Source organism: Gopherus flavomarginatus, chromosome 11 (genome assembly GCF_025201925.1).
Source record: "Gopherus flavomarginatus isolate rGopFla2 chromosome 11, rGopFla2.mat.asm, whole genome shotgun sequence".
Classification (NCBI taxonomy): Eukaryota; Metazoa; Chordata; order Testudines; family Testudinidae; genus Gopherus; species Gopherus flavomarginatus.
In genome coordinates, this window is record NC_066627.1 from 31785961 (window position 1) to 31804579 (window position 18619).

The window sequence follows — 18619 nt, forward strand, 5'->3', positions numbered from 1 at the left end:
GTTCTCAGACTTTTGTACTGGTGACCCCTTTCACATAGCAAGCCTCTGAGTGCGCTCCCCCACCCCATATAAATTAAAAACACTTTTTAATATATTTAACGCCATTATAAATGCTGGATGCAAAGCAGTGTTTGGGGTGGAGGCTGACAACTCATGACCCCACATGTAATAACCTCATGACCCCCCGAGGGGTCCCAATCCCCACTTTGAGAACCCCTGGTTAGTCTGACTTGGAGACAGAAAATCAGTACTTGTGCTCTAGGGATCCTTCGTTATGGGAAGAGCAGTCTAAGCACATATAGTAAAAAAGACAGAGAAGACTATGGCTATAGGTAGTTGGGGTCCATGAGACTAGCAGAGACTGACATTAAGCATAGTTGTGGTTTGATATAACCTGACCACTTCAAAGAAATCTTGTTCAGCAGTACACAGACCCCAAATCTGACCTTCCCTAATGTGGAATTCTGGCCTGTAAGGTGGCAGCAAAAAATGGTACTGTGGGACTCTCTGCATGTTGTGTCTCATTGAGTCTATATTGGATTGGCTCAGATGACAAGGTGTTTGTTTTAACATCAAGCTGGGCCCTTTCCATCTCCCGAGTGCAAGAAAACCGTCTGTCTCTCCAGCGTGCTCATATGGCCCCAATTATCCTAGTATCTGAGCTCCTCACTATCTTTACCACACTTATTCTCACAACACCCCTGGGAAGTAGAGTAGTGCTATTATCCCAACCTTGCAGATAGGGACTGAAGCACAGAGAAGCTAAATGACTGGGCCAAGGTCATACAGGAAGTTTGTGGCAGGCCATGGACTGGAACCCAGGTCTTCCTAGGCTAGTGCTTTAACCACTAGACCATTCTTTCTCTCTGCTCTCCTGTAATTTCTGTGCTGGGTTACATCTGTGCAGCCCCCAAATGCTAATGGCTTTGAGCTGGCATTCCTGAGGTCCACTGGAAAGCAGTGGATTGCACAGGTATAACTGAACATAAAAATGGCCATACTGGTCAGACCAATGGTCCATCTAGCTCAGTATCCTGTCTTCTGACAGGGCCAATGCCAGGTGCCCCAGTGGGAAGGAACAGAACAGGGCAATTATGAAGTGATCCATCCCCCGTTTTCCAGTCCCAGCATCTGGCAGTCAGAGATTTAGGGACACCCAGAGCATGGGGTTGCGTCCCTGATCATCCTGGCTAATAGCCATTAGTGGACCTATCCTCCGTGAACTTACCTAATTCTTTTTTTAACTTAATTATACTTTTGGCCATGATTTAAATCACTAGTCAGGAAGACTTGATTTAATCATGGATTTCTACATAAAAGTGCATTCTTGTTGGTTGTTCTAACCGTAATACATATTCTTCACAACTCAGAGATAGATGTAGGTTTCATTTTTAGAAGGTACATACTATATATTTTTAAGAGATTTATTTTGAAAACTTTTCAGATTAGTTTTACAGCTATATCAGAAAATGAATGATTGTTTAGTTATTTCATTTACCAAAGGTAATTGAAGAAGATAGTTCACCTCCCAATGACTTCATAAATATATCCATTTAACCAGGTTAATCATTAATATTTGGAGGATTTTCTTTCCATGCTGTATTAGAAAAAGAACATCATCAGACAGACATTTAAATTGTTTTATTTAACTAAAACAACAACATTAAGTATTCTGGACTTTTTCTTCAACAGCAAACATATAATATTTTAACAAAAGAAGCATATGAATTTTTGAATTTAGTTAAACATTCAAGTTTTTTAAAATCAAATTGGTTTTGTTAAAATTGCTTTAACTAAAATAGTTAAATTAAATATTTAAAAAAAATTAAATCGACTGTCAGCCAGGTCAACATGAGAAACTTAAAATATTGGCTTCTGCAGCTGAGTCGCCTTCACCTTCATTTATTTTCCTGTTTGTTCGTAATCTGGAAAAGAAAAACAAGCTTTCCTACTTTTTTAGGTCCCAAACTATTTCTCAATTCGGAATGAAAGGAAGAAACTATTCTTTCTACCCTGGCAGAAGAAGCTACAGCTGTTAAAAGTGAGATTATCACTTCAACAGTCTCTGAATCCAAGTGCTTAAGTGACTTCCACCAGTTCAATGGTGTGACTTTCTTTAAAACATCATCAGCAAACATGTATTTCTTGAAAGGTTCACCCTTAGCTCTGAAGTTTTATAATTGGCATTATGGAGGGATGATTGCTGGATGTCCATGTCATAGCTAACTCCCCTTCTTCAGCAGTTAAGGTTTGACCTTGGTACCGAGTATTGAGAATATTTGCAAGAATATGAGCTGGAGATAGTGCTTATCCCATTTGTTTTTTTGAATGCTTGTAATTTAACTCGGTCATTGCATATTTCTCTTTTTAAGATCTCACTCAGTTCCTTCCAAATTTCAACAGCATCAGCAATAAAACAGCTATTTCCCTCTACTTTGTTCAAGGCTACAGAAACAGGCTTCAGGGTACTCAGCATGTGTTCAACATTTCTCTTAAGCCCAATGTTGAGAACTTTGGTTGTGACAGAGCCATCTATTTTTTCACATTTTTGTTCACAGACTGTCATCAGATTAGGCCAGTTCTTGATATAGTGCTCAAAACAGTCCACTGCTAAGTTCCATCGCACATCTTGTGGGAGAGTTAGCTTGGATCCTCCCACTTTTTTCAGAGCAGCTGCTGCAAAGTGGTTGTTATGAAAGTATTTTGCAATTCAACAACATTAGCCTTTATTTCTGGAACACTGAAATCTTTGGCTAGGAGGTGCATCAAATGAGCACTGCAACCATATGATCTTCGCTTGGGACTCTCTCCTAAATAATTTCTTCTCATCTTGGCTATATTTGCAGCATTGTCTGTTACCAAGCTGCGTACTAGACATTTGAAATATTTTTCAGTTTGTTATAGCCTTTACTGTTACTTCTTGTAAATATTCTGCTATGTGTGCATTTCCTGATGTATCAATTGTTTCTGTAAGGAAGACATTCCCTTGTTCTGTCATCACACAAGCACATACAACAGGATCATTGCGGACATTGCTCCACCCATCAAAACTCAGGTTAACAATTTTACCCTCTAGACCTTTTGCTCGCTGCTCAGTTTTTCTTTCATACACTTTATCCAGCAATTTGCCTACAACATCTGGCTCTGTTGGTTGGACTGTATCCTGGTCTTAATGACTGACCCATGTTAATGAAGTGTGGGTTCTCAATCATATGGAAAAGAGAGTTTGTTGCATAAACAAATTGAGCAATTTTTTCATCAATTACCTCTTTTTGTAATCTGCTGGTTCTTATTATAAACTTACTTACGGTTTTGTCTGGATGATGTAGATTTTTTTTTTCTTTTTGCTACAAGTGATATAAGAACATAAGAATGGCCATACTGGCTCAGACCAAAGGTCCATCCATCCCACCATCCTGTCTACCACCAGTGGCTAATGCTAGGTGCCTCAGAGAGAGTGAACCTAACAGGTAATGATCAAGTGTGCATCCATCTACTGTGGCTATGTGACATACATGATGTGATTGAAACACTGTCATTGGCAGATTACTCTGAAATTATGGAAGACGATGGTGATCTTGAAGGTGGATAGTCTTCAGAATTCTGTATGTTGAGGATGGATTCTCCTAAACAAAATAAGTCAATGCAGTTATTTAATTATTATTACCATATTGCTCATTTAGTATTACTCACTGCATTCACTGACACTCAGTACTACTTTAAAGGTGAAATTGTAAAAGGAAGATCTGCCTATTTCAGCTATTTATTTTTTATTACAACTATATTTTTGCTCAAACATGAGAATTCAAGAATAGTCCAGAAGGAAGACAGGCAGGCAGTCCTTAAGAAAAAAGTATGAAATAAAAAAGTTTACCAACCTGAAGATCCTGCATGTTCGACATGTTCCTATCATCATCTTCAATGCAGCTTCCTCCTGAGAAGGAACACTTCTCATGATGTTGTTTCATTCCAGCAACCAGGCCTTGCATTTTTTCTTTGTTGCACTGTTTGTATTTTGCACACATGCCTGTCTTACCCACAGGTAGAGGAACTTCATTAAAATATTCCCAAACTGGGTCTTGTTTACGGCCTGCTGCCATTATAGGTTTTCCCTTCTAGTGAGAGAATGGTATAGTCGATCTCAAATCAATGAAGGCTACACTCAGAAAGGCCTCAAGACTTCTGGAATATGCTGCTCAAACAGTTTCACTTTTGTTTCTACTGCCTGTCCCTCCCTTCTCATATTTATCTCCAGACTTCTTCTCCTTGTCCAGATCTATTTCGCTCCCAACAATCTTCTATTCATTGAACTTTTTGAAATGTTGCACTTTTAGAGAGAGGTAAGGGATTGACTCTGTGTACACAAATTTGCAGAGGGAAAATAGGGTTGAGGTCTGTTATTTCTCCCCTCTGTATATTTTATTTAAAAATATTTTTGCTGTTAACAAGCATGTGTTGTCTGGAGAGACAAATCCACAGTTTGAGAACTGCAAAACTAAGCATCTCTGATGGTATCTTCTAGACTGAGCACTGAGTCCCATTGCGTGGATAGAAAGATTAACCTAAATAATCTATATAGAAGCCCCTGGAACCACATAAGATTGGATCCCTAATCCATGAACTGTTGGAACTCATTTACAAAACTTTTCTTAAACATTACATGAATAGATTATCTCATACTGTAGAATTAGAATTTATAATCCCCATTCCATGATGAGATATCTTTGAGCTATAATGTATCTTAATGAAAACTATCTTTTAGAGAAGTGTTTTTATCAAAAAAATCTGATTTAAAAAAAAAAAAGATTTTTATCCACCCTGCTTTTGGCCTTCCCAACATCCCCTGGCAACAAATTTCACAGGTTGACTATGCGTTGTGTGAAGAAGTACTTACTTCCTATTGTTTTTTTAAGCCTGCTGCCTATTAATTTTATTGGGTGACCCCTTGTTCTCATGTTCTCTGCACCGTTAATGATTTTATAGACTCTATCATATTCCCCCTTAGTCATCTCTTGTCTAAGATGAACCATCACAGTCTTTTTAATCTCTCCTCATATGGAAGCTGTTCCATACCCCTAATGATTTTATTTGCCTTACTTTGTACTTTTTAAAATTTGAGTATATCTTTTATGAAATGGGGTGACCAGTGCTGTATGAAGTATTCAAGGTTGGGAGAACCATGGATTTCTTTAGTGGAATTGTTATATTTTCTGTCTGATTACACTGCTCTACAGCCAAAATGCTTCTGAAATAAATGTAGTCCAGCTTTACTAATTCTGGGTCACTGAGAACGAAAATGATACTTAAAATTGTTGATCGGCTCTAGTTTTCAAGATATGCTATTGGGTCAGTATATACGACCCTTGACTTGGGAATGGCGGAGGATAAGTGAGTTATAAAGGGAAGGGATCTCAATTTAAACCAGAAATGACTAAAATACATCTTTGACTGGAACTATGAATAAATCTATGACTGGGTTTGAACAGTACTTGCTTTTGAGGCAAAACAATGAATGATGCAATCTGAAGCTGGTATTGCATCTTACATGATATGAATTGCATCATGTTATTCCTAGAAGTCATGGATGATGCAATCATAAGGAAGCTTACATCACTCTGCTGAACAAATTGCCCTATATCAGCTCTAGAAATCATACAGTGTCGCTCTCTTATTTGGCAGTGTTTGATTTTGCAAAGGGACACATTTCTGTTTAGCCAAAGTGAGCAGAGATGCCTCGTACTTGTGTGAACAGTGCAGATAACTTCTGCTATGTTTGTAGTGACTTTTGCATCACAAAAGCGCAGTCTAACCACTATGGTTAAGAAAGCCTATCACCTTTATTTGGCTGCAAAATTGGAGATCGGGACAAGAGGTGGGCCCCACACATATGCTGCAACACTTGTGCAACAAATATTCGCCAGTGGTTGAACAGGAAAAAGGAATCCTATGCCTTTTGCAGTGCCAATGATTTGGAGAGAGCCAACAGATCATACCAGCAATTGTTACTTCTGCATGGTGCCTCCAGTTGGGAAAGGTGTGTTAAAGAAGAAAAAGTGAGCTGTGCAATATCCAAACATTCCATCAGCTATACGCCCAGTACCCCACGGAGAAGGACTGCCGGTTCCTGATGCACCAGAATCATTCTCACTTGAGTCAGACGAGGAAGAGGATGAAACTTCTGGTCCTGAGCCATCAATGTCACAGGACCCACATTTTCTCCCATCCTCCTCCTCTGAACCACACCTCATAACACAAGGTGAACTGAATGACCTTGTCAGGGATTTGGAACTACCCAAGAGTAAGGCAGAGCTGTTGGGCTCCAGACTACAGCAGTGGAATCTCCTGGCAGGTGATGTTAGGGTTTCCATGTTCCGTGACCGTCAAAAGGATCTTGTCCCATTCTTCTTCATGGAAGGTGATCTTGTAGCCTGCAACAACATCGATGGTGTGATGGCAGCCCTCAACATCGTTCACGATCCAGATGAGTGGAGACTGTTAATTGATTCATCGAAGACGAGTCTTAAAGCTGTTTTGCTGTATAATGGCAATGTTTTGCCATCAATTCCAGTTGGTCATGCAGTCCATATGAAGGAAACCTAAGACAACATGAAACAACTTTTGAGGTGCATAAACTATGACTAACATCAGTGGCAGCTTTGTGGCGATTTGAAGGTTGTTGCTCTCTTGCTTGGTCTGCAGACTGGATACACGAAGTACTGCTGTTTTCTCTGCGAATGGGATAGTCGTGCAAGAGATTCCCACTACATCAAGAAAGATTGGCCACTCCGACAGTCATTGGAGCCTGGGAGGAAAAGTGTTCAGCATGCACCACTTGTTGAATCAGGGAAGATTTTGTTACCACCCTTACACATCTAGCTGGGTCTGATGAAGAACTTTGTCAAGGCCATTGACAAAACACAAGCAGCTTTCAAGTACCTCCGTGGAAAATTTCCAAGGTTAAGTGAAGCTAAGATAAAGGAAGTTGTCTTTGTTGGTCCTCAGATTCGTGAACAACTTTGAGATGATGCATTTGACCATGCACTGCGTGGCAAGGAAAAGACGGCATGGAAAGCCTACCAGTTAGTGGCAATAAATTTTCTCGGAAACAACAAGGCAGACAACTACAGGTTGTTGGTGGAAAACCTCCTCAAGGCATACAAAAGCCTTGGTTGCAACATGTCACTAAAGATACATTTTTTGCGCACTCATCTAGATTTTTTTTCCACTGAACTGCGAAGCAGTGAGCGCCGAGCACGGCGAGTGATTTCAACAGGACATTGCAACAATGGAGAAACGCTATCAGGGCAAATGGAGCCCATCAATGCTTGCAGACTATTGCTGGACAGTGACAAGAGATGCTCCATTTAATGAATACAAGAGAGAAGCCAAGAAGCGCCGAGTAGACACTGAATAGGACTAAACTATGTACAGAATAGTTTTTTGCCTTTTGTTTCATAATAAATTTTATTTATATAACCCTTTTGCTGATTTTTAAAGTGCTACATAAACAGGACAGGTGAAATATTATCATGTAAAGCAATCATAAACACATGAAAAGACCTAGGTTTACAATTTATGATTAAAACTCTACTATCTACACAATATACATAGACATAAAATGTAAAAACTTAAATATTTTAGAAACAGTAGCCAATCAGTTGTTTTAATTGTCATATTTGAATTCAGCACATCAAAATACATAATAAATAGCACATTTTATCTCTGAAGCAGACGACTTCTCAAAAATTGTAGACCAGTGCTGGCTGGCTGCCCAGCAGCCGTGGCTGCCCTGCTTCCCAAGGTGGGCCATCTCTGTATGGCCAGGCACTCCCCCAGCAATGCGGGCAGCACAGCTCCAAGTCACACCCCTGATGTGCTCTTGCCTCTCCCTTGAAGGAGACGAGCACCAGCTGGCAACGCCCCCTGGAGCTGGCCCCTGCCCATGGAGCCTGTCTGCCATGAGATGCTCCCTGCGGTGCTCATTCACTGCTGTCCTGGTGCTCCTGGCTCCCCTGCTGCTCCTCAGCCCAGAGGCAACATGTGGAGTGGTCACATGCCCACCTCGAATCTTTAAATTGTGCCCCAACTCCACTCATCAAGAGTTATGCATTGTCTCTGTAGCCTGTAATTGCTAGGATCGCCTCTTGAGCCCTTTTAAAAAAAAAATTGGCATTTCATTAGCTATCCTTCAGTCATCTGGTCCAGAGACTGATTTAAGTGATAGGTTACGTATTGCGGTTAGTGGTTCTGCAATTTCATATCTGAGTCCTTCAGAAGTCTTGGGTGAATCCCACCTAGCCCCGATGACTTATTACTGTTTAATTTATTAATTTGTTCCACAACCTCCTGTAATAACACCTCAATCTGGGATAGATCCTCAGATTTGTCACCTAAAAAGAATGGCTGAGATGTGGGAATCTCCCTGACATCCTCCACACTGAAGACAGATGCAGAGAATTCATCTAGCATCTCCACAACAGCCTTGTCTTCCTTGAGTGCTGCTTTAGCACCTTGATCATCCAGTGGCCTCACTGATTGTTTGGCAGGCTTCCTGCTTCTGATGTACTTTAAAAAAAAATTTCTGTTAGTTTTTGTGTCTTTTGCTAGCTGTTCTTCAAATTACACTAGAGGCTGATGGCATTAGTATGCCATAAACATCTTGTTGCCGAGGACATGAGAAGGGAGAGAATTAAGGCGCTGGAAACCTTTCTGGAATTAAGAAAACATCATCACCCAGCTCTGTGAAGCTCAACTTGCCCTGATCCACCCAGCACAAGGTTCCAGGGCAAGCTGTGGACCTGACTTACAAGGGCAGCTGCAGGAACAAATATAAATGCTGTATGAACTGTAATTTGAAAGCTTTCAACCAGCCCCAAGCAGTACTTATTGAGAGCTGTCGGAGCAGTTCCTGGGGAGGGGAGTTTGGATGGATTGTAGGAATTTGATTGGTCCATAGAAGGCTTCAAACTTCTTCCTAGGGGGTCAGATCGGGTTAGACATGACATGGGGGGAGCCAACATGGGTCAAAACACAGAAAGCAAAGCACAGTAGCCAGGTGTGAATGCTATGGTAAAACACTGGCATGCCATCACCTAGTTTGAGAAATGGACTCTCTCCATGTGAAGAGACAATGAGCACCGCTTCACATCTCCATTCCCTGAGAGAGAGCTTCTTAAGACCTCAGTCAACATTAAGGACTCCTGGATAGGCTTTACTGACCTCAGCGACAAAGACACTGACTCCACTGTGATGGCATGGTTAGGCCAAGCTACTTGGAGACTCACACTGGCTTCTGCTGAAGTGGGAGCCAGCCGGCCGCAGCTGAGTGGAATTCAGAAAACCACCAGTGTGTGTCAATCCTTGGTCACCATCTGTGTGTTGCTCTCTCTGCTGCTCCCAAGGATGCTGGAGACTCAGGGGGAGGACCTTGTGGTTCTGTAGTTCTTGCCGCGACTGAGGACACACTCAACCATCAGCAGGTGATTTGACTTCCTTTGTTGCCGCCTCATTCTTTACCCATCAGTGCCCTTGGGACATTGGCTGAAGGCTCTTTTGAGACCAGTTTTAAATAGGAAACTAGAACCAAAGATTTAGAAATGCATGACAATTGCAGTCTATCATCCCTTTGACCTGAGGTAAATTTGGGTTCCTGAGGAGAATATGGAGTTAGGGGTTTGTTACAGGAGTGGGTGAGATTATGTGGCCTGCATTGTGCAGGAGGTCAGACTAGATGATCATAATGGTCCCTTCGGACCTTAAAGTCTATGAGTCTATGAGGATCATCTCTCTGGTAGTGCAATGCAAGGCCTTGGTGCACTCCATGCCGTGCAAAGCAAAGAAGCCAAGGTCTCTGCCCCAGTATGTCTACGGTGTAATCCATCCACGCTGTGTGTGAGGGACCAGTCAAATTTACATAAACATAATTGCTAATTTACATATATTTGTCTATTCTTGGCCTGTTGGAAAACAAAGGGGATGTCTAAAATACATTTTCCACATCTTCAGATGCAGAAGGTCTGTCCCGCCCCTACAGCAATGTCAGGGGCAGCTCTATCCACTTTCCTCAGGGGACACGAGCCTCTTTTGTCCTCTGGAGTTCCCCAGCACTCCACTCCTGGAGCTGCCCCACATCTGCCTTCAGCCCCATTCCTCCTCCTCTGATATCAGAGCCCCCTTTTCCCTGTCTCATCTTGCCTCCCAGCTCTCTGCCCCCCTCTTTCCTCTTGGCTGACCCCTCACCCCATGGATGCTGTTTGACATTTGACTAACACCTGTCAATATTTTAAAGACCAGACTTATGCATTTCCTGGCCGAAAGGAATTGTGGACAACAGGCATCCCAAGAGCAGTCAGCCTTCCTGGACAGGATCCATTGCTCTCTTCCCCTCTGTTCAGTGTCATGGTCATAGCTGTGTCAGCCAGCAGGCAGATCTTGGAGCAGGCCTGAGAAAACCAGCCGCTTCCTACAGTCTGAGGTTAGGCAGGTTTGCCCACAGTTTGCTCTGCTGCGTGCTATTCTGATGAGCAAAGGAGTGACTACCACACCCTGGGGCAGGATGTTGTTAAAGTCAGTACCCCGACCTGCTAGCCAGAGTGGAAGAACCTGGGAGGTGGCGTAAGCAGGTGAGCTGTGCATGGGATGGCACTTGAGAGGCTAAGCAAAGCTGGGGGTGGATCTACTGTTAGGCTTTCTGTCCTTGAATGTGTTCCCAAGAGTTGTTCCCTGTTCCAGAATCACTAGAACGCGTCCAGATAGCGCCAAGCTGGCTAGCTTCTGTTTTCTGTTTCAACTCCCTCCACCAGTCCAGGTGTACGCTGCTCCTCCCCCACAGCACAATCCTCCAACCCAACCACCCTCTTCCAGTTAATAAAGCCGCAGGACTCGTTCTGCACATCCCAAGAATGCAGGTGCTAACAAGGCTTAGTGAAAGTGTAAATCAACCCAAGCATGAGGGATCAATAACCTCTGGCCAATGCATTCCTTGTGGAAAACAGGACCAAGCTTGCAGTCTGTGGAGGGGCTCTGGGCTTTCTGTTTCCCTTCAGGGGAGTGGCTGGTGTGTGCTAAGTCATCTGTGTCTATTTGTGGCTCTTGTGAAGTGAGGTGGGAGTAGATAGGGTTTGTTTTATTGTCAGATGGGATGTTACATTTGCTGCTAGGGGTGGTAGGGACAGAGAGGAGAGCAAAATCCTTGGGCTGGAGGATTCTCCTGAGGTGGGAACCGAGGCATGACTCTAAGGGGTTGCAGGAAGCACTGAGCATTCTTGCCCTGTATCTGTTGGTATGTATGGGGCTGATGAAGCTTGGATATGAACAGGGAAGTAACCCTTAAGTCATGTCGGCATCTCCCCTCTTTGGAAGGATACAGGTTTGGGTGGATGGATGCTTATCAAATGGAAAGGAGACAGAATCATTCAGGGAAAGCATCTTGTCTGTCAGATCAGAGTCTTCACATGCGCACTTGCTCTCCAAGGAGTATCTTCCTCGTAGCATGTGAAGGGACCGGGGAGATTCTTCAGCTGCTGGGGTGGTGGATGAGTGGATGAGTAGAGCCCTGAAAAGTAGCTACTCTGCTGCTGCGTGGTACAAAAGAAGCTGCTGAGATGGGAGAAGAGAAGTTGTATGTGTTGAACTCCAGTTCTCTCCAGATGCACATGCAAGTGTGTCTGTGCAGTTGAGAGAGGGCAGAACAGGCAGCAGTGAGCTGCTATGCACTCTGGGCCAGCAGTTGTCACACTGCTCCCTCTTGGAGCAGAGAGAGACAAGTTTGTGCTGTGAAATCAGTTCCTCCCAGAAGAGTGGGTGCTTGGGTTTCTGAGAAGCTTCTGGTTTGATTGATTTTTCTCCAGAAGTGATATATTTGCATGAATGCAAGTGTCAGGTTTGCACTGAGACCCTGGCTTTCTCCGCACTGACAGAGGCGTGGGTTTGTTTTGTTTTGTTTTGTTTGAAGTGAAGTAATTAACGCAGGATAGTTATCTCACTGCAAAATCCAAATGGAGACACAGCAGTTGTTGTGTTTTGCTGCAAGGCCTATAGGTCGGCATTATACTGGCTGCCTGGGTAGACCCGCTCTAATTTATCACACACTATAACTGTAATTTGTCTCCACTCTGTTTTTACAGCAGGACAGCTAATGCGCCTTGGTGATCCCATGGTAAAAACAGGCCTGTTCAGTCGGTGAAGACCGAGCTGCTGAGTCTCTTCTAGCCACAGCCTGTATTTAAAGTCCTTCACAGGAATAGCCTGTAGCCCTGCACTGTCGCTCTCGTAAGCCATGTTGGACCATTACTGTGGAATGCTGCAGTATTAGGGTGACCAGATGTCCTGATTTTATAGGGACAGTCCCAATTTTGGGGACTTTTTCTTATATAGGCACCTATACCCACTGTCCCAATTTTTTACACTTCCTGTCTGGTTATCCTATGAAGTATTGTCTTGAAAATGGATAAAATCCTGTAAAGATCCCAGTAAAATACATTGAGCTGAACTCTCCATGGAGTTACTTCTGATTGAAATTAGGGCAGTTGAGAGCAGAGCTTGGGGGTGGGGGGGTAAAGGGAGAATGAACAATATAGAGAGCTTTGAGGCAAACCATATCTTCACTGCTGCTCTTCAATACAAGGAAGGCCCCCCTGTGTTAAGGAAGAGGCCATGAATGGAATTCCCCTTGTATCGCAAACTCTGGATGGTGATGAGATTGGTAGGTAGACACATGGAAACAGTGTGTTTGGAAGAATTATTTTTGGATCTGTTAGTGTGTTGACTCAGCTGACAGTGCCGTCGGGATTCCTGTGACTAGGCAGAGGTGATGGGTCTACTTTGGCTTAAAAGGAGATGGGAAGAGAAGTGTTACAAAGAGCCTTGTACAGTTCTGAATGGGAGAACTGATCCCCTCTCTGGGAACTGGCAGGGAGTTGAAGGTTGTGGGCTGGGGAGTCATTAGCGGTTCTTGCTACCAGCTAGCTGTGTCCTGTGCCAAACAGGAGGCACGTGGCGGTGTACGCCAATCAGCTTCCTAGTGGTTTGTAGCCCTGTCAGAAATATGGGTTCTTCCAAGACAGCCAGGACAGGAGGCAACCCTAAATAGTTGAATCAGCAGTTGGGGGATCAGTTGCACCCTTCTACCTTTGGGGGGGATTACATTGAAATGTGTGTGCCCGTATGGGCATGCAGTGACAAATGGATCAAAGTTGTGGCCTTTCTTTCCAATGTTTTAACAATATTTGTAATCTCCCTCGCTGGTAACAGATGAAGAGTTCCTCCAACTGCAAGTTCCAGGTTACTTGAGTTGTGGTTAGTAAGGTGTTCCTTGCCGTGGTTTGATACATGGTCAGGAGTCAACATGCTTGTTTGCTGTCCTGGCCAGAGCCTTCTGGCTGTACTGCTGTTGGCTGGCGTGTCAGATTTCCACCCAGCCAAAGAAATTGCACTAAAATTAAGGGTCATGTTACTCCCCTGTTTGTGCAGCGAGTGGAGCTACACCAGGGTAGAATTACAGCCTACGCTTGCAGTAAGCTGTATTCTGAATTGCTTGGAAACATTGGGTGTCTAGAAAATGTGACTCACAAATGTCATTATTCGGTTCCCCTGAGGATTAAAGAAACACTTTTCCAGGAAGCAAGTGGTTCTTGTTTGTTGAGGGTAATCAAAATCCTTTCCCAGAATCTGCTCTGGGGAAGGCAGACAGTGAGGTGTTGTCCCCTTGCCCTCCTGCATTCAGATCCAGCCAGTCTATCTCCATTTACAGTGAACCCATCCCTGTCTTATCTTGTCACAACTTAAATAGATCACATCGAATTTGAAACCTCTCCATCCCGTTCCTTGTTCTAGATGCTGTCTTAAAGCGAGATCGCTTGGCTGGCTGTGTTGAGAGGACCGTAGCTGGGATGTTCTGGAGCTCCATTCCATGTTAGGAGTGCCTACTGGCTTGCACTGTGTCCCAGCAGCATGACGCTGGGGCAGCCGAGTCTGAGGTGGGGAGGATTTCCACAGCCGTAAGCCTGTTCTTGTGCCCCAGCCAGTCTGATCCTGCAGGCTGTTGGCATTCATTATAGCAGCATGCTGTCTTCACGCTGATACGGTTTGGGCACTCAGATTCTAACTGAAGTTTAACTTGTCCCGTTTCGCTGCTGCCTTTCTGCTGGACCTTTAGCCTGGGGGAAACAGGCAGACATATCGGTTGTTCATAACCTGAGGTGAATGTATCATATATGACAAATGTAAGAGCTGCACCATGAGGTTCTTGGTGCCAGCCCTGACTGGGGTGTAGCATCTGAGGTCTGCCCATGTCTCGGGTCCAGCCCCAGCAAGTGGGATTCCACTAAATTAACGAAGGCTTGTAGCGATGAGCCCCCACTTGGAAGAACCAGAAATAGCTGTTGTCAGTCATGCTGGTGATTTTGGTGATGTGGGAATCTGTTACCTCGTCAACGGGCTGTGAGAGGGCCATGATTTTCAGTCATTGCCGCCTTCATCTAGGGTTGCTTCCTTCTTAGATTTGTCCTGTTGTGCAGTCATTTCCATGTCCCATAATGATACTGTTATGTCTGCCCTGGAGCAAAGTTGGGATTTTCTGTGTGAGCCAGATCCAAAGCCTGTTGAACTCATGTAGCAAGCAAAGGTTAAACCCTTTAAATTGGGACAGGTGGCCACCCTGTATCCTCCTTCCACCTCCCTCCTCACCCGATCCTAATCAGGGGCTTGTGTTTCTTTAAATGCTTCATGACAACGATTCCGGTTAGGGTTTGTTTTTGGTAGTTAAATTTGCTTTTCATACCTTTTTAAAATATTTGCTCTCTGGTAGCTGCTGAGCAGTAAAATACGAGAGATTTCCTGTTGGGTTGTGGGGAAGATTCCTTTTTGGAAGCAGGACAGACCTTGGATTCAGTGAAACCTCACTCTGGTTCTGTAGGGAATAAGCCACAATTAGAACACGGAAGGTTTTGTTTTGTTGGTTCCTGCATTGTGCTTTTCCTGTGGCCGGTTGAGTGCCGTCCAGATGTGTTTGGTATTCAGCTGTATCTGGCTGGGGGAAGGCCAGAGAATGTGCTGGTGTTGCATTAATGTACAGTGGCTCTGGCAAGCTGAGCTTGCAGCTCTGCAGATGTATACAAATGCGGAGGCACCTGGCACCACTCAGGGAGGCAGAGGCCAGTGTGATTCCTATTCATCACTAGACTTGCTAGGGGAATCCATGCAATGGAGGCCTGGACACAAGTGGCTTGTGTGATCTATTCTGAGTGGGAATGGTTGCAGGGAAGAGTGAAAGGGACACTGTCAGTAGTTTAAACCAAAGAATATGATGGTTTTAAAAACAGCTCGTAATTAGGAGAAGAATAGATTCTAAATACATGGCGGCTCCAAGACTGTGGAACTTTGTTAAACTGGATTTGATTAAACTGAACTGCAGGTTGTATGTTCATTTCCATAATTTCAGGGAGGAAAAACCTTATTTATACTATTATTATTATTTATTATTTATTAATTTGTTTTGTTCTCTTGAAAAAAAAATTACAGCCTTAAATAGTAAAATGATTCTAAGAGGCAGTTACACTTGTGAGGGGAACTGTTTGAAAATGTGAGCGTGAAATGTTTAGGAACTCAGAATAATCTTAACTCTGCCCCCGTATCCCACTGCTTTTGTGTATTATCCATATCTGGCAAATAAGAAATGCTTATGATTGAGTATGGCAATTGGACAGGGCTTTGCATTAGTTGTGTAACGGACACAAATAGTTCCGTATCTTTTGCCCATGAAAGTGTTATTCATTGTGTGCAACATACATTCTACTTCTGTCTGGAAGAGCTAAGGTGCTAGTGTCCCACTTAGTTTGGTGAGTGACACACTTACAGTTAGGTTTGTGGTTAGTGTTGCTAGAGTGGATGAGATCAAAGTGGTTGGCTATAGAGGTTGGGCTGTATGACTTACAATGTTAATTACCCTCCCCCTCATGTAACACATCGATTCTCAAATTGGGGAGGGGGGGGTCACAATATGATCACTCCCCCTTTTTTGTGGCCAGACTCGAGGATGAAGGCCCCAAAACACTTTTCTGTTTTACACGAGGTCACTGCATAGAAAGGTTGAGAACCACTTACAATGTGTGGAATAGTGATACTTGTAGAGGTGCCGGCGATGGCAATAGATGTGGCTTTTCAACTTCCGTTGAAATGGTAGATATAGACGGGGTGTGTGTGTGTGTGTGCGCGTATGTATGTGTTAGTCAGTAAGAGAAAATCTTGATAAGGTCTTGACTCTATTTGGCAGGGTTTTTGTGTGTAGGGTAAGAGCTGAGATGTCAGCATGGCAATCTTGGGAAGAGGCTGAGAACTGGAGGAGAAAAGAAGACTGTGGTCTAATGGGAATTGTCTATAGTGGGCAATCGATGCACAGGATGGTATGTCGAGTATCCAGTGGCGTAGCAGAAGGGTGCAGCTTTCAGAATCGTGGCACAGCATATACCGTGTGCCAATGTGGACTGTGTCAGACATTTTGGCAGGGATTTGGAAGCTGTGTGAAGGCCCATTTGCAGTAATGTACCCCTGCGTTTCCAGCCAAACGTAACTTTAAACGTAAACTGCAACCTTGCTTTGCTTTCACATTTTTTAAAAAAGGTCTAAGAAGCTCTCTGTCCCTCAAATTATAGATTTGAACTTTAAAACCGCAGATTAACTAAACTAGGTGGGAAAGTGTGGTGTTCTGGGAGTTTCCTGAGAGTTTTCCTCTCTCAGTAAGTATAACACATGATCAGTGACACCATGGTGTACGTGTTTGATCTGCCTGGATTTTGACTGATGTATTAAACTGTGTCCAGTTCAGATCTTTTTGACCCTCTTCCATACTGTCGGTTCACATGCAGGCTTGTTAAAGTTCGCAGCTGCATGATGAGCTGTAACAGAGTATGAGCAACCAGGGTTTATAAAGTCAGTGGCATTCTCAAAGCCCACGGCCAGACTAACCTGCTGTATCGGCGGTTTAAAATCGATTGCTCGGGGATCGATATATCGCCTCTAGTCTGGACGCGATATATCGATCCCCGAGCGCGCTTACATCGATTCCGGAACTCCATCAACCCGAACGGAGTTCCGGAATCGACACGGAGAGCCGCGGATATCGATCCCGCGCCGTCTGGACGGGTGAGTAACTCGATCTTAGAAATTCGACTTCAGCTACGTTATTCACGTAGCTGAAGTTGCGTATCTAAGATCGATTTTCCTCCCCTAGTCTGGACGTGGCGAAAGTGTTGTCCTGACTATGTTCAAAGCTAACCCACCAGACTTCACACCAAAGACACCATCCTTGTTGATTTCAGCAGAGTAAGCTGAGTTCAGAGATTCTAGGCCAAAACATATTTGATGGATCACCTGAAGAGGCTGTGGGGAAAGAGAATTAGAAAACATTAAAAAGTGCAACCTCAAGTAGCCCCTGCATGAACAAAACTGGTGTATCTCAATCCAGTAAAAAGGAATCCCACCACAGAAATTTCCACCACCACAGTTGACCCTACCTGAGAGTCTCTTAGCTGAGAAACCAAGGACTGAACAAGTCCCGGAGATTGAAATGCCCGCTCAACCCCTTTGAGGGCAGGCCTCAGGTGCACAGCTGAGGCGAGAGGAAGCTTGCACTCACACACTGGCACTGGCTGTGCAAGGCTTTGTAATCCCCATCAATAAACACAAGCATCTTAAGGAGGAGAGAAGCAGGTCAGGATAAGAACAAGGAAGGGGGTTAAAAAAACTAGGGGCCAAATGCTCCCTGTGCCAGGCTTGGAGTAGGAGGTAATGCCGGGGTTGTTGGGAGGAGTCCTCCTTTGCCACCTCTCCAGGCTGTGGAGCAGCAGTGGAATTGCTCTGATTCTGCTACCAACTGTGCTGAAGCAGGGCTAGGCCCAGCTGCTGTTGCTCCCTGGCTCTGCAGGGAGCTATGCTGGTGGATCCACCAGTCCCCACGTCACTGTGCGGAGATGTCAGAGAAAACTGCATTCCAGTGCATGTGGAACACAGACGCCTCTGCTGCAGAGGGTCATTAAATTGCCCCCACACCACCATCCCTGCCCAGGCTCCTTGTCCTTCTGCAGAATGGAGCGGGATTTATTGCAGGTGAAGCAATGCTGAATGGTTTTATAAAGCAGCCTCCCCATCCCTGCCCTTCAGCTTATCCTGGCAAATGCAGTTTGTTACATCTGGGTTTTCAGAGTTAGGTACCCAACTCCCCTAGGCTTTGTCTAGCACCAACAGTGTATAATGGCTGCTAATGTCACCTGTGTACCCAGACCCTTGGATAATGATAGTCATGTTATTGGTGCCCTTCCCTGGGCCTTCTCTAGTGACTAAGGGATCCGGGGGCCTTTCCAGCAGCCGTGGTGCCAATGAAAAGTGCAGGCCACAAGGTTACTAGAGAGGGCAGCCTACCTGCACAAGCCTAGGGATAGCATGTATCTGTAGGGCATTTGTAGTACTTTACAGCTTCAGAACACACTAATGAATCCTCCAGACACCCTTATGAGCTGGCTAGGCTAAATCACAGCCAGTTTTGCAGAAGGGAAAGCTGAAGTGAAGTGATTTGGCTGAGGTTATGCAGGAATCTGTGGCAAAGCAGAGAATTCAACTTCAGCCT

At 44.2% G+C, this 18619-nt stretch overlaps 1 protein-coding gene across 2 annotated transcripts in view; it reads left to right on the plus strand.

Moving 5' to 3' along the window:
• PLCG1 (phospholipase C gamma 1) overlaps nt 1-18619 on the plus strand; it is a 98124-nt gene that overhangs the window by 24915 nt on the left and 54590 nt on the right. The window lies entirely within an intron of this gene.